Here is a 26,276-nt window from a genome sequence, read left to right on the forward strand (position 1 = left end):
GTTTTGTGGTTATTAAGAAACCTCAAGTAGGAACGAACATATTTGGTGAATAAGGCAATAGCTGTAGGGAAAATATGTGCAAAATAAGTACTAGCAATTAACCAACAGCAAGACTTCATTTCATAGTAACTTTGGAGCATTCATAAATACACAAATGGAACAGAATATAACAGTAAAATGAAAGCTTGTGAAGAAAGTAATTACAGAAAAAAATTTACATGCGAAGAGCATGTCGAGTTACACTTTTGTTTTCACGCATTCCAGTATCTATTTTCAAACTCGCTGCTGCGTCATCACTCTTCGCTAAGGCAAATTACTTTATAAAACTGAAGTTTGAGTTGATTTATTCAATGTAAAGCGAAGGAAAAAAATATGAAATATAAAACTTACTTTACTGAACATTCATGCAAAATTAAACAACTTCGCAATTAAGGCGTATAAATCCGTTCGTTTCATTTTGCTGCGAAGTTGTCCATTCTACGCGCTGACGTGATTCTTCTCTTCATTCATGTCACTTCGTAGTTGGAGCAGAAAAATGGCAATGCAGATTACCCAGGCAAGGGTGGAGACGTAAATTAATTTTATTTTCGCGATAAAATGCCAGTGTCGCCGAAGGAGTGTGTCGAGCGTGCCGAATGAATGCGAAATAAAACAAAAAAATTTAAAAAACATATAAAAGATACATACATAGGTATATCTCTTTCACAAATACCAAGTGTTGCGTTGCGATTTAAAAACTTATCTCATAATGCCATGGGAAAATGAAAGTCGCACGGCAAACGACGGTCGCAGGCAGAGAGATTTGTACGGCAGACGGTCGGTCGGTTGTTTGGTCGCTTGATCCGTTGACCGTGTGCGAGTATATGAATCATATTTAATTATTTGTGTTTTTAAACCCTACAAGCTTACTTGTTTAACCGCAATTTTAATTGTCTTAGCGCGTAAGGAGTAAACGACCTCGGCCATTGTCCTTGTGTATATAAATATGTATGTTGGATAGCAGTCATGCAAGGTAAACCCCACCATTTGAACTGAAGTGGAAAGAGAGTTAAAAGACTGCAAAAAAAAATGAAAATGAATATAACAGAGCATAATGTGGGTGAGACAAATGTAGTGGAAAAAAGAATTGTGAAGAATTGTCTTGCTAGCAAAATTGTAACTTAAATTGTGATTTAACGTACAATTGCTTGTGGGTGGGAGGTGAGAAGTGAGTGTGACAGTGAAAAAAATTTAATAAAAAAAATTTTTCTTTGCAACTTCTGAGAGAATACCTGCTCTGACCACGTCCCTTGGTTTTTTTTTTTTTGTTTATAAATAATGCACTAGCACTTTTCGTAAACTCGAGTTTATTGCCAATTTCTGTGTTTAGCAATATAATAAAAAGCACATGATCGTAGTTTAGCGTATATAAACCAATTTCCTAGAACTCACCTTAAGCCCTACTTTTTGCTGTTAAAATGGTTAATTTTGAGTTTCTTAAATATACTGCAGCACATTATTCATAAAGACCAAACTTTAGTGCATCGTAAAAATATTATAGCTATGGATATACTTTTGCGGAAGAGAGGTATTAACAAAATATTTTTTGGCTTAAGGAAATAAACTTCTACAGAGAACTGGGACAAACACTTTCTAACTAGAGTATTTTGTACTTGCTGTAGATAATTCCACTTTTTTCTCACATGCGATTTTTTCCCCTATTTGAGGGTATTAGTCAGTTTTACAAATGTAATGGTTTTAAAGATAGCATAAATAACTGCTAATATCAATAAGAGTCCTCTAAATTTATTTAAATAAAGAAAAATCCTCCTAATCTGTGGATAATGTTTCAACGCAAGTTTGATCTGTGTTCAATAAGTCGCTCTTAAGTTTGAGGTTATTTGAGAACTCTCTTGAAAAAGTTAAGTTATAATAGATACCTTAAAAAAACTTGGTTAGATATAGTAAGGTTGAATGGTAATAAATCCTACTAGGTTGGCGTAACCGAACGGATTCTGCTGTACTATTGCAAACAAGTTCCTGATCGCAAGCTCATCTTATCCTTATCTCAGCCTGCTTTGTTATAACTCTCTAAGTATATCTCTTCCTATAAGGGGTTATATCCACTTGTTAACTTCAAAAAATTAATTTTTTTGCTTACATGCATATATAAATATATTTAAGCATATTAACCCAAAAATTTAAGTTGATTCGCCGAATAGTTTAAGGGATTTGAATGTATTTTTAGGAATTTTTTAACTTAGTGTATGAGGCTCCTAAGCTGTTTTCAGAGTCGGTAAGAAATTGTTTTTAAACACCTGTAGCGATAAACTTACTTACTTATCAAGTAATGATCGAAGGAATGAGATATTTGATTATAATTTTTCCGAACGACTTTTTTGGGTAAACCATTTTATCAAAAATCAATGGTTTGTCTAGTGCCTCTATCAGAACCATATTCATATGTGGTTACAAATTTTTTTTTTTTAGTTTTAAAAGTTAAGATAATTTTAGGCAGAAAAATATTTTTCACCGCTTAATTCCTATTTTCGGAGGTCTTTCTAGTGATCAACTGACAAAAATAACACATAACAACTCCCTACTTACTATCATAAACAAATGAATATCCCTCCAAAAAATTAAATTAGTCAAATTAATTCTATTTGAATTCAAATGAATTCTAACAAAAAAACCCCCAAGACAACAACTTTGCATACACAGCAAATAAACGGAACTCTATATATTCTCAACAAATGCAAATGCAAACAACTCTGATAAATTAAAGAAAGACAACCACCGAAATGCCACTGTGACAAATCACAAAGCAAAATAGCTTCGAGGGGAGAAATATTCGCGAGCTAAAATACTGTGGGGCAATGCGGCGTGGGTGGCACGGAGTTCAAACTTTTCAAATAAAAATCAAGCACGTGCTGAGATTGCCAACAAATCTAAAAGCAACAACACCAACTGTTTCTATCTGCAAAGCAAGTGACACAAAGTATGTTGGACCCAATGAAAACTTTGATGGAAATGCCAAGGTAAAAAATACAACAAAATGAAGATAAATCAAAAAAAGAAAAAACGGAAACCAAAAACCAGAGCAAAAATTTAAAAAATAAACTAAAAGCCAAATACCAAGGCAAAAGATTTCAAACAAATGCAATAAAAACGTTTAGCCACCGACAATATTTGCAAAGTAAATTAAAGTTGGCAATTGTTCCATGTACCATGATATTTTACGTTTACTGTTATATGGGCAACGTGGCGGTTAAAAAACATGGCGTCGGCAATCCGCAGTCACTTTGTGGTGTTAATTGACAAATTATGAGCGAATGTCTGGCAGCTGTCAACTTTTGAAGTGTGGATCAACTTTTTTGTGATGGGAAAATGTGGGTGAAATGATTTGGCATGATATTAATTTGTATACTTTATTTGTGGCTTTAAATTAATTGAAATTAATGACTTGAATTTCTTCAATATTTACACTTATTTTTTAAAATTTGATTCTTAAATATTTTTTTTTTTACTTTGTCATGCCATTCTGTGACAGCATTTAAACTTATTTTTAGAATTATTCAAAACTATCATCCCTGAAGAATAATATACTTGTATATCGACAGCTGTCAAAGTAAAATAATTGGAGTTAGAATTATGAAAGTATTTTTCAAAAACTTCTAATTCTTTGTTGGTTGAACCACTTCGAAAGTTCAGCATTTCTATTGATCACTTAAGTATGTCACTTACTGTAATTTCTTTAGACTACTTTTTAAGAGGGTACATCAAGTCAATTCTCCGTTCCGCTAAATTCTTTTCAAATGACCTTATAAACCTATCTTTGGCGAGTCATAAGTGGTAGGAAGTCGGACAAAAAGAAAAAAGTGGTTCAAAATAGTTGCTTAAATTAGAGCCAGTCATGATTTGCATGTTTCAAAAACTCTGTTCAAACAACAAATTGCTTATTTCATATTTTTTTCTTTTTATCAGCAATAATTTACTTTTCTTAGCAATAAAAATTTATGTTAAATAAAAAGACACTACAAATATTTCTTTCAGCAGTTATGCGTAGCTTACTAGCACCGACAGTTTAATTGTCCAACTTAGGTGGTTATATCCATCTCATTTTTGTGCTCAACGAAATTGAGGCGATATTTTATTTAATAAATTGATAAAAACCCGTACATTTACAGAACTTAGTGTACTTTATTAATTGGTGATTCATTCTGAAAAATTTTGGACTTTCTAGATTCCGTAGTTGATTGACCAACAAAAAAGTGGCCTGGCGGCTCCTAACAAAGCAAGATTTTTTTTTTCTGAAAGTTTACAGTACAGAGTGGCTCAAAATTCGAAATTTATTAGCAAAAATCTTCCTTAGATCACTACCTGACAAATGTATTTAAGAAGTTTGCCGAATCTGGAAACATCGTCTTAAGAAAAACGGTTTTAAAATTATTTTTATGAGTTGCATCTCTCTCTTTCCCACTTTTTTTTTGCATAAACCGAAAAGCCCAGTTTATAATAGGTGTATTTCTGCTTCGCATAGTTTTTTTTTTAATTATTCCATCTCTCTGTATAAATGCTAATTCCACTGCTCAACAAATCTGAAAGAAAAATTTGCGAGTTTATAGAGTGATTATATTATATTAAAACTTTAATTTTTTAGTATTAGAAGAAGATTGTTAGATTGTAAGGACTTTACTGGGGAACTGAACAAATTCCATTTTTTTATTGTCTTAAGAGAAACGTATGTCCCTGAACTTTAGCATAGTGTCTAAAAATTATATACTAAGTATATAATATTATATGATACTCACAATCGGATAAATTTTTCATAAGCCCAACTGAAATTTATAAATCTTTATCCTTCGCTAAAGAAACATCATATTTGTGCAGTCACACGTGTGTAGATTTTAAAAGAAATACAAACAAATTATTTGATAGATATGCACTACTACAACAATAACATAAAGACGTGGAAGCTGCAACTGCCACAGCACAAGTGAGATCACTCAAATGGCAAACGACATTGAAAGCGTTTGTATGCGTATGTAGGCGTATAAATGCGAGCAGATAAGTATTCTACAGAGAATTGAAGTGTACTTCGTGGATAATGGCAACTGAGCTGTGACAATACACAAACGCCCATATAGATATATAAATAAAAAATCTTAACGTGTTTGTAGCAATGTATGTAAGTGTAAAGTAATGTGTGTGGTGGAGAGTGATTGCAGCCGGAACATCAGTTACGGCTACTCTTTGACGTTCTGCACAAGCCAAACCCAGTCAAGTCAAGTTGAGCAGAGCAGCACACTTTCAATGGCAATACATTCAAGCGCTCAATGCGACAACAACAACACTGACTGCAGCAGGTATTAAAGATATACGATTTATATGTATAAACATATGTGTCTATAAAAAGTATGTATATAAAGCATATATAATATGTATATAAAAAGTATGTATATATATAACATATGCAACTGGGCGCACGTGCACTTGTGCCATAGAGAATGCACAACTGTGCATTTGCAGTGCTTGTTGCAGCACCGGGGCGTATGAGCAACCTCATTATCGACGCCTTTCAATATCGACACCGAACACTTGAATCACAACTGCCGCCATACAAATGTAGACACCGAGGACTGAGTGTTGCACGCACGTAAATGTTCATTTATATATTTGTGTATGTGTTTAATGTGTAGAAATTGTGTTTGTGCGCCTTGTGTCTTTCGCCGCAGTCGCATGACGAATTTGCCGCTGCCTCTGGAGTACGTGTGTTTGTTTAAAAGCATTTCATTGTCATCGATTTGTTATCCGATTTATTTGATTTTTTCTTCAATTTATTTTCTTTTCTTCGCTTCATTTCATTTGATATATATTTTAATTTTTTTTTTTTTCAATTGAAAGCCTCATATTTTGTGCTACACACATTTTTGTATTTATGAACAATCGCAAATGCAGTCCACTCGCTTATGTCATGAATAAATGATGGGTGTTGAGGAAGCTTGAGCATGTGTTCGGCAACTTTTGTTATTAACAATTTTCTGTTTTGCATTTAATTACAAAGTTTTTGGCAGCTTTTAATAAGCGTGTAGTGCTAATTATGCATTAATCGAACGGAGCACTTTATTCAAATGCGTATATTGTCAGGTTTTCTAGTCAAATATCGAAGGTGATGAATTTTTTATGCACGAATTACATTTTGAACTCGCTTTCTTCATAAAAGGCTTAACTAAGCTTTTGAAAAGTTTTTGGGAACATAGCAGCTGTTGATCATGTATTTCTAATGAGCTTTTAACAACAGCACTCACAAATTTTAATGAGTACACCTGTTGTGACCTTTTAAAAAGAAGGTTATTTTTAGAAATTTTTTAAAGAAAAAACCATAATGTTTTAAAATTTTGGGAATATATGTGTTTATACATAATCGCAGAGTTTTAATATACGAAAATTTAAGAGAAAAATTAATTAATTTTAACGAGTTAGTCGCCATTGTCCGATTTGATAGTCACAAAGTCATCCACTGCTGCAATAATTTAGCCCTTCACCGTGATTGAAAACAAAAAAAATAAAAATAAAAAGATTTTAAATCTGTAAGTTATTGCTTATACAATAACCTACGACTGTTAAAACTCTGCCACTGAAAACTTTTTGAAATATAGATTAAAAATCTTAGTTAGTTATTTTTAAATATACAACAAAAAATAGTTTTTCAAAATTACGTACTAGGTGGTGAGCTTTTAAGCATCAAGTGAAAATAATACATATGTTTTAATGGCCCTGTACACCCTCTTTTAAAGAATATTAATTTTAAAAGGCAAAAAACTTCGTTGCAGGTTCTGGTAGTAACAGAAGTGTCAATGCACTCAATTATGCTATTAGTTTACGATTATTCTTTCGAAACCTCTTTTAAATTTTGGCGCCATTCTCAGTTATAAGTATTAGTTTGACCTAACCCCATTTTTGTAGAAATCTACAACACGGTGAGTTCATTATAGGGTCATACTTTCAGAAGGGAACATTGATGAATAGTGATTTTACTCACTGGTTTTGTACACCAAGACCTTTACTCACCAAGATCGATCGGCAGGTTTACGCCCTAGCCATCCAGGTTCTTAAATTTGACTCTAGCTACTTCAGTTTTGGTCAGATTATCTAAAAAGCGAAGTTCTCACCCGTAATCATCGGATTACTAACAACCTCGTAGCATCCATCCATCTCTTTATCATTCAAGATGATCGAAAAGTTCTCTGGACGGAATAAAAAAGGCACGTCATGAAATAAGGCAACGTTGTGGCTTAACTCGACTGGTTTTCTGACAGTGGTAAGAAGGAGTAGCTTGAACAAATGGACGCTAGAGAAACACCTTAGGTCTTGGAACACTAGAAATACAGGGTTTATCGCAAAAGTATTTTGGGGTAGTGTTGTTGGTGGAATAACCACACAACTCCAACTTTTAAGTAAGATGGAGCGAAGCAGCAACGGAACCGCTGTGAATGCCCAGCCTTCAGATATTTGGCAATTAGGGTGGGGAAAAACCAGACATATTGTCAAATCCACAGAATTAATAACAGGTTACAACTCGGGAGAACAATTGGGCCTTATTATTGCTCGGGTCCGGCCAGGTGCTCCTTTTCTTTCCTTTTCAATCAACCAACTAGCCAACCAACCAAGATCGGGCATTGCAAATGTTAGACACGAAAATTTTTATTGAGCAAAGCTACGCCTATAATCCAATCAATTTCAGTATATGTGAATGCTTATCTACCATAACATCCTTATGACCAAATTATACAATCCTGATGTTATTATTTAGCAAGTTAATGCTACATAGAAGGTAAACGTGTTAATAACCCATTTTGTTAAAATTGTATCACGATGTTTTGCAATCTAAATTATCAAAGTTATGATTGCAGTTTGTAGAAAGTTTCTATATATAACTATAAACATTTCCAAACATTTTAATATCACATACATAAAATGTCTTTTGGTCAAATTTGCTTTACAATTTGAATTGAATGAATTTGAATTGAATTTTAATCTATTGTACATCCCTTAAAATATTTTTCTAAAATAACAATTTGTGGACTTAACAATGCTCTGATCCCGTATTTGACACATAAAACCCACATGCACTTAATCTATTTTGTGCTTTTTCAAACTTTTTACACACACATTAAGCAATTTATACAATTGAAAGAGCGTAAAAATATATGAAATGAAGAATATAACCAATTTTTTTCTTTAAAGTCATTGCTTTCACTTTAATTTTACTATTTATTTTCACATCAACGCATGGTCTAAACCTAAGTTCCACACAAGCCACAACACAAATATGTCTGCATATCTGAGTGAAATTCAATAATGACTAGGGAGTAAGAGAAATACGCTTACGCTAGAGGATAAGCAGAAAAAAAGGCTTCAATGAATGCAAAAAAATAGAAGAATAATAAAAAAAAAAAAAAACTAATAATCTTAAATGGCCGGTGCAATTCCATTATTTAACGCATTCTGTCTACGCAAACTGTTTGCATGCCACAAAAAAAAAATAAATAAAAAATCGCAAAATAAAATAGAAGGACTCAGAAGAAGAAGTAATTCAGGGAATGTCGCTGATAACTATGTGAGGCACGCGGAGAGGGTGACAGATTAGCGCGCTTGCCAGCTGGTGGACGCGGCCGAACCACACAAAAAAGGGCCTATGTAGATAGCTAAGTTTGTGCATGTATATGTGTGTGTGTATTTTTATTTACATTTAAGCCAGTTTGCAGCGTTGTGCGTGCGAAATTCTTGTCTACATAGAAAAAGTCGCGCGATTGGCACGCTCAAGGGTAGGCTGCACGATGCCAGCGTTAAGCCCTTCGGAGTGCGTGGTTGCAGCCAGGAGCTGCGGATTTTATGCTTCAACTGTTGATCTAAGTATCAGTTGGCTTCATCTTTTTTCTGCATGCCTCCCCTTGTTGTTTCTAGTTTTGTGCGAAAACAATTGCAATCATGATGATTTCATTTCATATTCGTTCTATTTTTTCTTGTTTTCTGAAAACTAAACAAAGAGTGAAAAAGTGAAATGCAAAGCCAATCGGCTTGTGTGTGTGTGTGTATGTATGGAAAATGATTTCTCGCTTTGAAATAGCAAACATCCTGCAGCAAATTTGTAAGTATATGTGTAACACATATGTACACATGTATGTTGTTTGCACATACAAATGCATATTTTTATAAATGTGGGTAAACAAACAAATATAACCATGTGGGTATGAGTGTGTGTAAAAACCAACGGCGTGTACTTTGAAACTCAACGCATTCATTTTTACCAGACCGTTTTAGCATGCAAACACATACATGCATACATACAAACGTTTTGCTCAAAGAAATTTTCGAATGAACTTATTTTTAATCAGAACTGTTTTGCATGCCCGTTTGGTACAAAAATTAAATTTTTTCGCAGAAATTTAATAAAGCAAATGCTTGCAGCACATTCAAAGTGACTAGACTTTGCTGAATTTGTGCAACAATACTAAATTTAGCTTTAAATGGATATTTATGGTGAAAGTTGTTTGGTTGCAATCAAATTACTTGAAAAATAAGTTAAATTAACTTTAAAACGAAACTCGATTAAAAACCGACTTATTATGACTTTTAAACGTTTAAATGAAAAATATCACATCTGATGATTTTGTATTAGAAAATATTATTGGGTATGCATCAAGCATGATTCCTGCAAACTGTATTTCAAGCCAAATTGTCTGACTCAAACATTTTCAGTTATTTGCAAATTGAACATTGCACGGATTGTGTAAAATCTATTTTTACAACGTTGGAAGCTTAAAAAAAATTTGTGCCCGTGGTCAATCTCCAGGAGGGTCTGTGAAACCAGGTGTCTGGCGGTAAAAAGCTGTTTCCGCTTAAAATTATCTCAAATAGATGAATACAGGAAACGATCGAAGAATAGTCAAAATTTTGACTTTAGACTTTACACATCAGAAAGGCTTAAAAATCGAAATTATTATTAAAATTTTTATTTCTTCGAACATTACATGACAAATGTACCTAAAAAGGTTGTGTGAAAATTTTAAGTCATATCGCCGAAGTTATTTGTTGGATCAAATTAAAATTTTTGGAGAATATTTTCCAATACATGCACATTTCATATACGTATATGCAAAAAAAAAATTTTCTTTGAAAATCATAAGTGAATATGATAACTTAGTATTATATAATTTGATAAAATTTTCCTTATATTTCAATTTACGAAAAACTAAAATTTTAGTAAGTACTAAAAGTGTGTCCATGGGGAGCACGATAAGCACAATGTTTTGGTGAACACAGAATTTCGAAATCGTGCACAGAGTATTAGAGATAGACTTCCAAAAACGTCGTCTAAAGATTGAGATAAGGTCTTTTGGCTTTAAAACAGATAAGTAATGAGAAACTCAATATGAGAAAATTATAAAACGCTATGTGTATTTTAAGATTGTTCTTTCTAAATTAACAAATTCTAAGAAAATAACTTTTAGCGCCCAAAAAAGGAGACTAGGTAGATTGGTTGCAGATTTTTATATTAGTATCCGATAATAAAAATCTGTTAAAAATGTAAACTTTTAAAAGCAAAACGTGAAAATAGATTATGTAGACAAAAAACGTTGCCTACAATGACACAAAATATTTATTCTACAAATGCTTACAGAAAGATTTTGGTGAAAAATTATCCTAACGAGAGATACATAAGTTCTGAAGTCACGAAAAAGTTAAACGTATTAATTATAATTTAACAATATTTAAATATTACAGAACCTATGATTTTACAGTAAGCATATATCGTACATATAATATTATATTCGAAAAAATTGAATATTTATTTATTAGATTAAAATCGTTGCAAAAGCGGTAAAGTGTTTTAATTAAATTTGTATGCAGAGTTGCAGAACTGTAATCCTAACTGCACACACACACACTTACACTGATTCACGTCTTTTTGCGCAACTTTACTCCACTCACTAATGTAAAAGCTGCACCCTCAAAGCCAAATGTAAGCCAATAAAAAATTATTGCTGCCAACTGCTTCACTTTTGAGTCAAATTACAAATGTCCCCTTCACTCGAGCTATGCGCTTACATGGTGCCCTCATTTTCATACTGTCACACACACATATGTATACACACATGCAAATGTATGCAAACGACAAAAACTGCGGTGTTCCCTTGAAGCTTGAAGCGCCAATGTAACTTTCGATGTAATTCAAATATTTTCGCATACAATTTACAAGTCAGCTGCATTTCATTGCTGTTATTGTTATTGTTGCTACTGCTTTCTACAATGTATGCAGGGACACAAACACACATTCTTATACACATATGTTCTTATGTATGTAGTTCGCCAGCATATGCAACTGTGTCATATTAAAATTTTATTGCTCTTAGCTTGCTTTGTTTTTGCTTCGATTTTCGTTTTTTGCTGCCCGAAGTTGTAATTGCTGTGATCACTCCACTGCATGTTTAATTGCGTTTTCAGACAAACCAAAATTTCAATGAACCACAATTGCAGACAACTGCTGAAATAATAGTGGTAATAAATTTTATACTTTTTCTACGCATTTTTTGTTGCTGCATTTTCGAATTTCTGTAATGTTTTTGTCAGCTGACATGAATGTTGTCACTATGGCGGACAAGTGCAAGCTGGGATGCATAAATTATTCTAGTGTGCACATGCTTATGTTTATGGTATATAATATATAATTAAGGGTAATACTAGTCCGAGTACACGAAGATGGAGCCAAAAATTTCATTTGGTTGTGACTTATGGTTTCTACAGAATTAAATATTCATACATAAGCTGCTCATTTGTCGGAACCATCGATATCGTAGCACTATGGTATATAGCTGTCATACAAACAGATCAATCAAAATCAATTTGTTATTTGACAAAGATTTAATATTGAAACCCTAAGTGGCAACCTCGATAAAAAATTTTTTTAATAATAAAATTAAATTAATCAAAGAAATTTAAATTTTTCGTAAGGTGTATTCCCCTTTGAAATTTTTTAGATTTGTTTGTTGGTCCAGGAACCAAGTCACTCATAATCTTTGTAAAATCTTTCCGAAAAAATTAAACAAATCATATAAACTTTCAGTCAATATTTAACAACTTGTTGTAAAAAATAAGGAAAACTAAAAGAAAAAATAAAAAAATTAATCTGGATCTGGAATTAAGTTCAGAACAAAATGAGAGAGATCAGCGAACAAAGAGTATAGCAAATATACCCTTATAAAATGACGACAATTATGCACACTGGCTAAATATGACAAATCGTTTATTGGGGCATTAACGTATTTTAATGACTCGTCGCAGTTTGAGAGCTATTTTTTAGATCTTGCAAACACTCTCTACCTTATCATCTAATATTACCATGAAAACCTAGGCATAACTCATAGCCAACAAGCACAATTTCCGAGCAATTATTTCATCATTTTTCAGATGACAACGTTAACAATGAAAACAACAACAAACATGAAATTTGTATTGCCACCAAAATAAATTGTGTGATATTTTACGTGCCAGTTCAGTTAAGTTAATTGTGCCAGTTTTCCAATTAGGCGTCACCTAACGTTAACTATACTCACACATGCACCATTGCGCTGCTACACACTTGACAGTCCACCTCCTGTGGACTTAGCTTGTCGTTTTTGTGGTAACCGAATGTGCCAATCATCGCCACTGGCAAGCACAGCAGGTCACACCATCACTAACAGGGTCAGAAACGTTTCAACTTGTTTGCTGTTATTGTCGCCATTTTTGTACACATATGTCATCGTACATAGGTTATGATAGGAGGAAGTTGTTACCATACGTGTCTATATTCCGGGGTTTCAAATCGCAAAAGTTTTCAGTTTCAGTTGGAAACTATTTTAAATATTATATCTACAGTGTCGGTATGCAGAATAGAAGTGACTTGCACAGCTTTTACGAAGCTTTTAGACGTGAAAGTTTGAGGTTTGTAAAAGCTTACAGCAAAAGCGTTTCTGCGTTAGTGCTTCAAATTAATTGTGCGTTTTAAAAATATAGTCTAGATCATACAGGTCATCAACCGCAAACTCAAAGCTGAATAATTTGAAGCGCTCCTCTCAAATTATCAGGGATTTTAAACTTATTCAGAAAATTCATCCTTGTTTCACAAACTTCAAAAGTATTGTATTATTCTTCATTTTGCATAGCTAGTCTTTATATTGAATAACACTTCCATTCTCATCATTGTTTTTTGAGACATTTTTGTGTTTTTCTCTAATCTAGTGCTCTTAACTGTCTCTATGTTCTTTCGTTTTTGCTTAAGAAGGATGTGTTATGTAGGCTCTTCAAATGTAATCCCTCAATTGGGTAATGATTTGGACTAATAGAAACAGAGAAAAATTTTAAATTACTCAATCATTGATATGTCTATAACAGTCTGTTACTATAGGAAATTATGAAGCTATTTTTATACTCTTTGTTCACCTAACGGTTGATTGTATCACTTAAATCTAATCGAGATACATATCGAGTTATATACGAGTATATATATAATATATAAAGAAAAGCGATCTGTCCTTCCGTGTTTCCGTCCGTTCGAGCAAGCAATAAGTTGAGTAAAAATTTAGATATTGTGATGTACGCAATTGCGGAATCTGACACATAAAAATTAAGATACAAAATGGTTATTCGGTACTTAAGCTCGCACTAGTCAGGGACACAAATGGGCTAAAAACTTTGTAAAAGTAAAATTTTAATTCTATCTGATTCTTTCACTTACAGTACGCAAATCAACCACCATCGGGATAAAAATTTGCACAAATAGTGTGTCCTTAGTCCCACTTTCGACATACTTTGGTTTAATGCCGAAAGTATATGAAATTGATCAACGAATTACTCCGACTCTTATTACCAATCATTATTTTCGATATTCTAATAAACCATATGACTAATAGGTAGGCAAGTGTGAGAGATATATATTTATAAATAGCTTGAAAATATATTAGCCCCCAGTATACTCTATATAGTGATCTCTAATTTCCCACAAGACTTTAAGCCGTTTACTTAGGTTGGTCAAAATGTGTGATATTTTTATGAAATTAAGTAGTTTAGCGCTGAATATGAATGCAATTGATCTGGATCTTGGTACAAATCTCACATCTTTAATATATTAAATTCAGCCTCTTGGATTGAGCTCATATCAGATATGTCTCTACTAAGGATGATTTTAATATAATTTTCGCTAACGGGAAGTAAAATATATTTATAAAACTAATTGAGTCTATATAAAATAAGTTAATAAGATACACATTTGATTACAATCCATTCCAACACCTGGAGGTTTTGATCCTAGCCAATTGCAAGAATATGATAGATATGTTTGGTTACACCCGCACTTAGCGCTTCTTTACTTGCTTACTTATGAAACTCTTTACCTTACCTAAAAGACACCTACAAGGACAAATAACGTCTCTCTACATAACCATCCAGTTTGTGACAAATATTTGGTTTCATTTTTTACTTCAATGAATCTTAATATATAAATTTCGTTTAAAAAAGGAACACGTTTCCATTATTACGTTCAACACTGTATAAATCTGAGTATGTGAAATCACGCTCTCCACGTATTTGTTTCACGAGTAAGTACGTCAGCCTATTTGTCTGTAGCAAACTTATTTGGCCAAAGGTAACCGAAGCGTTTTGTTGACAAAGTGAGAATTCGGTAAGTCTTTTGGCCTTTTTGTTGTTTGCAAAACTTGTACTGAGAAACCTACAAATAATAACACATAAACAACAACACACTGCGTTGCACCGCAATACGGTGTTGTCAAAATAAGCAACTTCGCAGGCAATTTCAGAAAATAAAGTTATACCAAAGTTACATTTTTCTTCAATTTCCTGAGGCCATCAACTATATTGTGTCTCCGCAGGTGGTCAACTAAGAAATAAACTTTGCTACTTTCGGTCATTATCGATTAGGAGGTGATTGATAGCTAATAAATAGATTTAATAAAAGCCTTGATTTAACTTTTAATGAAAATATGGGAATGGCAGAATGGACTTTTATACCCAATAATTGGCGCTGGCATAGAGTGCATTAACTTTTGGCAGGTTTCCAATGCGGCTTCTTTTAGTTCTGCCACAATTGCTACTTATTTTGAAATTAAAAGGCTACCAATCACCCCTTAAAGTCACTCCACAAGCTCTCAATTGGGTTGAAAGCAGTAGATTGATCAGACCATTGTATACAGATCATATTTGCATTCCTGAACCACTCAGATACCAACCTCGATATGTGTTTCGGTTCTTTAAATTGTTGATAACATAATCTCGGGGGCATTTTTTCTTCAGCATATCGCTTTGCAAAATGTCCCCATACTCAACGACGGTTATTGTGTCCTTTATCCAAATCAGTGGGCAAACCGCTTCTCAAAAGAAACACACTCACGCCATTTGGTGTATTTTCATAAAATAATTATTTTAAAATAATTTCCAAACAGTTTAATCTTAACTTCATCATTGAATAAAATATTTCGCCATTTTTTTTCTCCAGTGGGACCGCACCAATTTGTTCAGCGGTAAAAGCTTATCTCTTCTGTATGTGGACCTTTCATAGAAGCAGATAATTTCTCTCTTTACGCCATAGTAGATAACCGTTCACTAATCGACGCCGAATTGTTCGCGAGCCAAATTTGAATCCAACTTCTGCTAAAATGTGTCGTAAAGTCGCAATAGCATTTGTTCTTGTGTCGTTTGTGGCAAAAAAACACAAAAAATGTATATGGTCATTTTATATCGAACTGTTTTAAAAATTTTGAATTTGGGAAAGTGTTTGACAGCTTTGAACATGACTGTCATTGAATTTGACATTAGTGAAACGGAAATATAAATGGAAATAGCTTACATGGACAAACATATTTGACAAATTTAGGAGTTTCGAGTGTGGTATTATTTCGGTACTATAAGAAACTTTTAAAAGTATGAAAATGTATACAAAATTTGACAACAATAATGACAAAATTTTGACAGAAATTATTAATATGTAGCATTTCTTATAGCCTTCTAATTTCAGTTTAAGTAATACTTACGTCAATGTTGTTAGATTACAATAAATCCGCAGATTCTTCGATTAGTATCGATTAAAGCCAATTTATAATAGTAAAATATTCTAAAGAAAAACCCTTTAAACTAACTATTCAACCTAACTTTGACGGCACTTTGTTAAAGTTAGTTAATTTTCCATGAGCTCAAAAATCCACTTATTATTATATATTATTCCTTAAATTTCATTTAAATTCATCTTGAGAAATTTTTATAAGACACAAACACCACAAAAGGATTTTATGAATTCAAAAGTTGCATATTTTTACAAGAAAATCAGAAATTAAATTTCCGGCAAAATAATGTCCCTTAAATTAATTTAAGTTTCCTTCAGCGGAGCATACAACTTTCTGAAAACTTATCAGAGAATATATTTACTATACTTTCCAGTTTACATTTGCCATATGCCCTTCATTATTGTTGTATTATTATGTTGTTGGTAATGCTCTCCCATTGTTGTGACAATTAGTACCAATTGAAAACTGAAATTCTCGGTAATATGGTATACGGAATCTGAAAGTTTAAAAGCTTTCCAGCAATTTTTTCCAAAAATAAACGTTACAAAAAAGAGAAAAGAATATTTACTGTTAAATTTCTGCTAATCGATATGAAAGGCGACACGTACGCCTGTTTATTGCCAGCTCGTGAATGCAAAATGCAATTTGCACGAGCAATCAAATTGGTGGACACTTACACATACCACAAACACACACGCACGTGGCATGGCGTTGCTGGCGCACATTAAATGAGACATGGCATGATGCCAGCAAATTGTCCGCATCAATTTGTTGCCGCTTCGGACAGGATAACAGCGCGTTTAACAACAGCGGCGAAATGGCTAAAATGTTGAAATTGCATTGAAATTGGCATATGACGCAGCGCATAAATACTCGCACTTCGCCGCTGAAATGTTTTCTATGTCAGCCTGTGGTTGTTGTCATGCGGTGTAGCATCCGTTGGTGGTGCCAACACAAGCAGCCGCGGCAACGCCGGTAGCGGTTGGTTATGTTGGTGTCGTTCCGAATTGAGTTGAATTGAGGTTATGCGCCACCTAATAGACTGGACGTGCATTTTAAGCAGCGCACCACTACCATCATAATTTCTAATTCTAATGCTAATGTGCACGTGCATGCGACTTCATGTAACAATATTTGTAACAACAACATGTATACTATAATTCAAAAAAATCACTACCGAAGTGGTAACATTGATTAATGCGATGTGTACGTCTTTGGTTTATGGCAGCGTTGCTTTGATATAAGCGGAGTTGAGTTACTTTTAGTTTTTGTAAATGACCGTGGGACAAGTACACCATTGCCGTGCTAATTTTAAAACATTCTTCTAGCATTTAAATTATATTAAATTTGCAACAGCTGGAAGGAAACATCAAAGATCCTATAAAGTTTATATATAAATGGTCAGCGTGGCGTGCTAAGTCGATTTAGCCATGTCCATTTGTCTGTCAGTCTGTCTAAATATACGCATACTAATCTCCCACTTTTTGAACAATTTTCCCGGATTTCACACATCCTTTCCTTCCCAAGCAGCTGTCATACAAACTGATCGCTCAAAATGAAGTTCTTGTTTGAACAACTTTTTTATTTGGCATTGATTATTAATCGAAGTATCGCTACAATCTCTAAACAAAATGTTCAGATCGGACCATTTACCCTTTCTTACTTGGGTTGATTTGGTTATATAAACAATTTATAACAAGTAAGGAAGGGCTAAGTTCGGATGTAACCGAACATTTTATACTCTCGCAAAGTCAAATGGTATACTCGTTTGAGATTTCTTTGTGGATTGACTGATATTTTCGGTAGAAGGTCAACTATAGGCACTGGGGTCCACATATTTAGTACTTAGGGGTTTGAACAGTTTTGGTTCGATTTAGACAATTTTTGGCCGCAAGGTGGCATACTTTAATTGCATTATTCACGCAAAGTTTTACCCCGATATAATCATTGTTACCTGATTTGCATAGTGGAAAGTGAAAGAATCAGATGGAATTAAAAATGGTGTTACATGGGAAGTAAGCGTGGTTGTAATCCGATTTCGCCCATTTTCGCACTATGACATAGAAACATGAATAGAACGTTACGCACCGAATTTGGTTGAAATCGGAGAAGCAGATCTCAAGATATGGGTTTTCACCTAAAAGTGGGCTGTGCCACGCCCACTGTCTAATTTTGAACGCGGTTCCTATAAAGTCATCTTATACCATCTCAGAGATAAAATTTAATGTCTCTGGCGTGTTTAGTGCTTGATTTATCGCGCTTTTAGTAGTTTTTAACAGTACCGTTATATGGGGAGTGGGCGGAGTTGCCACCCGATTTCAACTATTTTCACACCGTCAATAGAAGTGCTAAAAACATTTGCTTCCAGTGAATTTTGTTATTATAGCATTAGCGGTTTAGGCACATTAAACCTATTAGAGGCGGGACCACGCCCACTTTTTAAAAAAAAATTTTAACTGCAGATGCCCCTCCCTAATGTGATCCTGTGTACCAAATAACAGTCTTGTATCTTATTGCGGAGCTTAGTTATGGCAAGTTATTTGTTTTTGATTAATGGCGTTTTGTGGGCGTGGCAGTGGTCCGATTACGCCCATCTGCAATACCAACCGTCTCACGGTACCATGAAACATGTCTACCAAGTTTCATAAAGATATCTCAATTTTTACTCAAGTTAGAGCTTGCACGGACGGACGGACAGACGGACGGACGGACAGACAGTCACCCGGATTTCAACTCGTCTCTTCATCCTGATCATTTATATATATATAACCCTATATCTAACTCGATTAATTTTAGGTGATACAAACAACCGTTAGGTGAACAAAACTATTATACTCTGTAGCAACAGGTTGCGAGAGTATAAAAATATATAATATAATTTAATATAATTTTAAAATGTTCAAAAAGTTGAACTTATTTTTTTATCTTTTCAGGTATTTGCATCAAACCGTATTGCCCTAAATTAAGAAAAAGATATAAGCAAATGAAAGCATCAAATTATTAAGTAAGTGGTCGTTCCAAATTTATAACCAATTGAAAGTTTCAAACTTTTCCAATACCATAGAGCAATGTATATGGCAAAACAATCGATAAGATGCTTCGCTCAAATCAAGCTTTCTAAAAATACAATACATGTATGTATGTATGAATAAAATCAATGAAATATTATGTATATAAGCATGCAAGTATGTATTCCACATAGCAACCTCAGGGTGCAATGAAAGCCATTCAAATATGATTATACACTTGAGTGAATAAACATTTAAAGCAAATGAGTTGACGTTGATTTATAATATACGTATACAGACACACATACAAACAGTGGCTATAAAAAGGGTGTATAAAATTTAAATTTCAGTGTAACCACTTGCTGGCACATTACTCATACGCCCGGTTGAACGTCTATTGTCTATTTGTCTTTCTCTAATTTGCATATAGATGAGTACAAAAATGAGAGTAGTTATATATTTTTAAGCTAAAAAAACAAAGAATTAGCCAGAGGCAAGTGAAAGAGGGTTTGAGTTTGATGATAAAATATTCGAAAAAGTTTAGTATTTTATTTATTAGCTACTCAGTATGGTTTATTTGATTTTCTTGCTGCCTAAAACATATCTAATATGTAATATAATATAGTATATATATATATAATATCTAATATGTACATATATGTATAATATGTAAGTATATCTTCGATAGAAGGTGTTGGACACTGCGATTTAGAAAATTCTTTATGATTTAAGGACATTCGTACATAGTTTTGGCTCATAATTAAATGAGATGATATCCGTCTATGTTCTACTAGAACATTTCAAAAATTAAAAAAATTCAGATTCATGCGACATTACTTATTAATCGATGTATCACAATGCCAAAGCTCACATATTTTACTGCCTACCTCAAAATATGATGGTCACATAAGAGTATATTATTTAGTATATTCAAAAGAGATAAAATCACAGAATATTAAAAGGCAAATACAGTTTTTTTTTATTATTTTTCTTGCCACCGCACTAAAGCTTTTTGTCTATACTATCTCGCTTGGCCAATCTACTCGTATTATTATCAAATATTTTGATATATATATCATCATAGAAATATCAGTTTATTTTTCTTCTGGCTGATATAGCACAAACAGTCCTCAGAACATCTCTTATTGTAGGCATTTTTATTGCTTATTTATGAATGTATTTTATCAGCATTCCTTTGTGAGATTATTGTATTATCGCAGTATCTGATTTCGGTTAGGAATTCATTGATTTCTTCTGGGAATAGTTGCATGAATATTTATGCAGCAATTATTGCTAAAGCAGAGCAATCAATGCATTGTGTTCTGCGCAGGCGATGGTGTGCTTATGTTTTTTTTTGTTATCATTTGTATTGTTTTGCTATTGTCACTGCGCACATGCATATAAACACACATACAACTTTCACACAGCTACAACTTTTCTTTAATCCTCTTTTTTCTTGTTTTTTTTTTTTGAAAATATATATACGCTGATATACACATATTTACTTATGTATATTGCCTTACCAAGATATCGCCTTTGTTTCAGCGCCTTTGCGTGTCGACAGTTAAAACTAAATTACAAGAAAATGGAATTTGAACTGAAAGAAAAAAATCTCATTTGCTTCGTGGCTGACTGCTTAGCCCACAAAGGCATGGATATTATTTTTTATAAATGTATGTGTGCTTATGTTTTTTTTGCGTATTCTATACTATCCTGTATCCAGGCAGTAGGGGAGTAGGCGGGAGGACATTTATTGTAATGTCTTTAAAATCGCTTAAATGGGTATTTAGCCTTAAATGCTGTCGCTGTTGCTGACAATTCCCTCAAGGGCGGCTTTAAGATAAATGGCTATGCCGATATGTGGTGGCATATAAAAGCGCACACATACGTGCCTACATAAAAGATGAGCGCTACTTGTGCTGAAGCTTGGCTGGTGTGTGTGGTATTTTTATTGCGAATATGTCAACATGTGAATCAGTGTGCTTACGTGATTTGCATTATATGCATACATATATGTCTATATGTATACATTCTCGTCCACAAACTTGTGTGTTTGTGTGGTTGCGTATTATTACTTTGACTTTGTACAGTTACCGTAAAAATTGATGGAAATTTGGAAATATCATATTATAAATAAAATATTTTTTATGCATTTTTTTACTTACTCTTAGATTTTTTTTAAAAATTCACTAACGAAATCAATTTTTGTTCTACTGTCTATTATTTTGTAAAATAAGGAATTTTTGTGAATTAAAAAAAAACAACTACTGAATCAATTGCTTTGAATTTTTAAATGTGTATTTATATATAAAAGGACCGGCTGGACTTTAAAACCTGTAACTCCAAAAAAAAATTTGTAATATTGATTCAAAATCTTCGTGTGGTATTTTTTAAGTTACGAACAACCAATGCAATATGCAAAAAATAAAAAGATTTTTTTTTTCAAAATTTCACACTAGAATGGTTTTTTATAATTCTAATATCTTACATGAAAACAACCAGCTTTTAGCAAAGACAAACACTTAACTGGCTTACCTGACTTACCTGAGTTCACTTATATTCCACTAAAAAAACATTCATAATTCGATTGCCCAATGGTTAGATAAGTATTACTGATTTAGTTTAATACTTTACATAGAGTAAAATCCTTCAGTTCGATCCTCCAAAATTATTTAAAGAAGTGTCACACCCAAAATCGAGTAAAGGCAATTTTGTATCCAAAATATTAATTTTTGTCATTGGATTGTTCTGAACTAGGTTATAGACAGGATTACGAATTTTCTAACTGAAAAAACATTTATTTTTAATCCCCAATGTTGGGAGTAAAATTTTAATTTTCATTTTTTTATCCAAGATTTTTAGGATTAAAAATTGAAAATATTACTTTTTAATATGAATGAACTAGAAAAAATGTTAATTCTGAAACAAATTTATTGAATTTATAACAAAATATGGAAACAACTTTCTGACGATTGCGAGTTCTATATCCTCAAGAGAAAAGATCCAACTTTTAGAAGAGAGTCAAGGAAGGTGTTGATAAAAAATAAAATGGTGTGTCTTCAATATATTTCATATGGTTTCTCATGTTGTTCCGGGAGTCTTTAGTGGTGATTACTACTAGAGTTCTACTTTTGTGATTTTAGGTATCTGTTGCTTCGTTGGTCTTTAGTCATAATAGCAGTGATATCTGTAGTGGAAAATTATTTCGGATTATAAACCTGCGTTCCGAGATACTTGATCTCAAAAAGGCGAGAAAATCAAAATTAATATCAACACTTCTACCACGTGCTCTTCGAAACAGCTACTATAACTAACATCCGGTAAGATAATTTATAAACAATTACACGTAAACTTTACCAATACACTGTATATTCCTCTTTCACACTGCTATTACAGTTACTTTGTAACACTTTGTGCTTTGTGCGCGATTTGCGCTTTTCGCTTGCGTATCTTGCTGACTGCTGCTCGCCAAGCGCCGCGTTAGCGTTTCACATTTAAAAGACGTTCAACGTAACGGCTTTATGAGTTGCCTCAAGGGATTCATTTCGGTGAGAAACATAATTATTTTTGTGGCAAAATTACGGCTCATAAATTAAAATTATACATATTACCCAAAACAGTCGAATTCCCGTTGACGCAGTTCGGCTGTGCGACGAAGTGGAAGTAATTTCGACAGAAATCAGCTCTACACGGTTGTTCTGCAAAAGTCGAAAGCTGGGTAAGGAACGGGGTTTTAATATCAGCCTGGAGACTTTTGAAGAATTTTCACTTTACTTTGATTGAGTGCGATTTGTGGAGCGAGTAGTTCCGCAATCAAAATCACTGTTTACATAACAAACAATGTAACTGTATATGCATGTATATATGTGTATATGTTTTCATTGCTGTGGAAAATTACTTTATTAGCGAAAATAATACCAACGAGCGATGAATAAAATATGGCCATAAAGACATTTGATGCATTTTAATAGGCTTTGAATGTCAAATGCCTAATGCCATAGCAATTCCTTCGGCGCTGTTATTTTGATATGCGTGTATACGAGTATATTACAAAAGCAATCTGGCTTCAGCAGATTAACGCTAATAAATAAGCTGGCACTTTCGGCGGCATAAATAGCTTTTAAAGTATTCATTTCACGCCTTCGAAGAGTGTCAAGCGGCCAGGGACTAGGGAATTCGGTGTACGCGTTAATACAGTTAATTGATTAATCGAACTTGTTTTAGGTGTTTTTGTATGTGTGTCGAATTTGTGAAACTGATACTAATTAAAGTTGAGGAGATTTATATACTATCTATTAGCTGCTTTCAAGCACAAATCTGCTCAAATGTGTGTTTGTGTCATTGTGTTTATTTTTATCTCATATTGACTCAAGCAATTCTTGACTAAACAAAGTTTATTTAATGAATTAATGTTCCCGCCGAGAGTGCTCGTGTGACTTAAGTTTCAGTCAAAGCGTTGAAGGCGCATCTTATATACATATATACTATATTTGCTATGTAAATGTGTTGCTGTATGTCTGTATGTTCACTTCACGCTTTTAGAAATAACAAACTTTTCCTTCCACTGTTTTTTGCGGCAAATCAGAACTAATGGTGTATTGTTAACAATAACTAAATGCAAACCGGTATGTTAACTTATTTCAAAGAAATAGATATAGAAAGTATACATATATATGTATATATATTTAATTCTTGCTTCAAGGTAATAAATGAGTTAATTTCATCTACATCGAAACTATCATAGCTTTCACAGGTGCATTTCTTATAGCATAAAAAATATAACGGTAACTTCGGTGGCAGAGACAATGGATTATATGGAGTTTTTTAATTCAAAAATTATGGAATAAAAAATAGATTTTCAGATTTCAGAATAGATTTTTAGATTTTTAATCTTGATGTTGTCATTAAAAATTAAAAATCTGTGTTTATGATTAAAGATTGCAATTTGAAAATGTTATTTTTTACTTTGAATGTGTAAGTTTGCCAACCAGTGCTCTTAAGTAATGTATGTGATGGCCCTGTGCGAGTTTTAGTTCTAAATAGTTGAACACGAAGTACGCAAATGCGAAAAAGGTATAATGATATGCTTGGGGTTAACTTTTTTTTTGTCAATCCCGTATTTGGAATTTCAAAATTAAAAAACCAAAAATTTAAGTTCTAGTTTTAATTAAATTATTTTTAATGCATTATTTGCAACCGTGTATACAATACTTATAAACTTTATCATACTAAAAAGTGAATAAATTTCTTTTACTTTTATCAGTTGCTGCTATCGTACAAGTCTATACATATTCTCGCATAATTCTTAATAATTTCATATTCTCAGTTCGGAATTTAGTTTACACATCAATTTTGATCAAAATGTATGCTCAATTATCAATCAACTAGATATTTCTTTCACACGACTTTACATGCAGATCTTCAAACCACAAAACACATTTTAGATATTGTCGCCGACCCAGCAAGATATCTTTGATTGTTATCTATCTCATCTATCCAGTATTAAGAGACAAAATAACGATAAGGTAACTAGAAGTTATTTAATCGCACATCTGAAGCGTTTCCTCAATCATAAAACAAATTAATTTCTAATCGTACCTCATATGTATTCTAGTCTAATAATTAAAAAAAATATTCGAAATTTTTTCCATATTTAAATATTTATCTATCATAGGAACCAAACAATATTTATTTGTAATATTTAAAAATAATGATAATCGATTAAGTTCAAACATTTTTGAAAACTCGACATACACTTTGTGTACCCATCATTTTATGAAAAAGCTATTTATATAAATTTTTTGGTTCATTTTTATTTTTAAAATGACCACTGCACCACCTGCACAAATGATTAAAAAAAGGGGAGGAGAACAATATCAATTGAAAATAGAAAATTCCCGTTAATAGCTGACTTAATTGCTAAGTCATCATCGCATGTATGAGATCAGCAATCATGTCCTTGTAGCTTGTCACCCCTGTTTCTTGTTTAAAAACAAAAAATACTTGCATCATTCGAGAGCTAGACCCTTGATAGCGAAAAGCTCTATACAACAATTTTTTAAGAGAAATTAATTAATGAAATTAATTAATAAAATGAGAGCTTAAACACTTTATTATAATAAAAATGATCTTATAAACATAAAATGAAAACAAAAGCAAATCCACAAATAGAACTCTTAAATTATCATTTTTATAATACTACAATGAGTTGCACATATTAGTATGCTGTTGTTGGTTTAGCGGCAGAAAAATCTCACCAAATAAGTTTGGGGACCGCGTTCACTGTCCTTGGCATAATTCTTCAACATTTTTTATCGATTCGGTTCGCGCGCGTAGTTCATGAGTGTATGAACTTGTTCGGGTCAATTTTTGTCAGATGGTACTCTAGAAACATCAAGTTTAAAGAAGAGCGTAGCGTTTTACTTCTTTACATTACAGCTTGCTAATTTTTTTTTACGAATATAATTTCTTATAAAACTAAATTATTTCGACATTAATTGAATTATAAATTGGAGTTTCAGGTGCTCTTAATTTACTGCCAACAGCGGTGTCCACATAAATTTGTAGCAATGTATACTCTTGACATTTTAATCTTACACAATACACCACCATCAGCCATTATAAATACATAAATAAGAGACATATAAATTCATGCCGCCACATGAATTGTTTGCATGACTTGAAACGTAAGGCGAGTCCCAACCTCTATACGCACATGTCCCATTTGGTCAATTGCGCCACTTGCACCGCTTGCGTCAATTAAATGGCAGTTAATTAAAGTGCTGAGAATGCGTATTCCGTTTCGTTTGCCACTTCTTTCGCCTTTTCGACTTTTACACACCTATTTGTTAGGCGCACTTCGCATTACGGTTATTAACAAATCAACGCAACTACAAAAAATGCTCGAGGTCTACAGTTTATATATATATGTGTGTGCGTGTGCATATAAATGCTTGAAAGTATGTGCTAAAGAAGTGTTTGTGTATATCGTTTTAATTACTTTAATACGACTTTATTGCCAATGAAATGCGGCTGACGGTGAATGGCGGAACGTGTACATTAGCACCAGCAGCAGCAGCAGTAGCGCACGCAACCACACACACACACACAACTGCAGGTAAGAAAGGTGTTACCGTTGGTGTAGAAGTACACAAATAAATATATGTATAGC

The 26,276-nt window shown here is 33.1% G+C and overlaps 1 protein-coding gene and 1 long non-coding RNA gene across 2 annotated transcripts in view; one reads left to right on the plus strand and one right to left on the minus strand.

Annotated features, from left to right (window-relative positions):
• Dop1R2 (dopamine receptor 2) overlaps nucleotides 1-26,276 on the plus strand; it is a 92,958-nt gene that overhangs the window by 20,323 nt on the left and 46,359 nt on the right. The gene's annotated exons all lie outside the window — the stretch shown is intronic.
• The window catches only part of LOC138855861 (uncharacterized), a 129,469-nt gene continuing 107,507 nt past the window's right edge, over nucleotides 4,315-26,276 (minus strand). The window contains exon 3 of the long non-coding RNA XR_011394986.1: nucleotides 4,315-4,577. This is a non-coding gene — a long non-coding RNA (uncharacterized lncRNA). The remainder of the gene's footprint in view (nucleotides 4,578-26,276) is intronic.

Source organism: Bactrocera oleae, chromosome 2 (genome assembly GCF_042242935.1).
Source record: "Bactrocera oleae isolate idBacOlea1 chromosome 2, idBacOlea1, whole genome shotgun sequence".
Classification (NCBI taxonomy): Eukaryota; Metazoa; Arthropoda; class Insecta; order Diptera; family Tephritidae; genus Bactrocera; species Bactrocera oleae.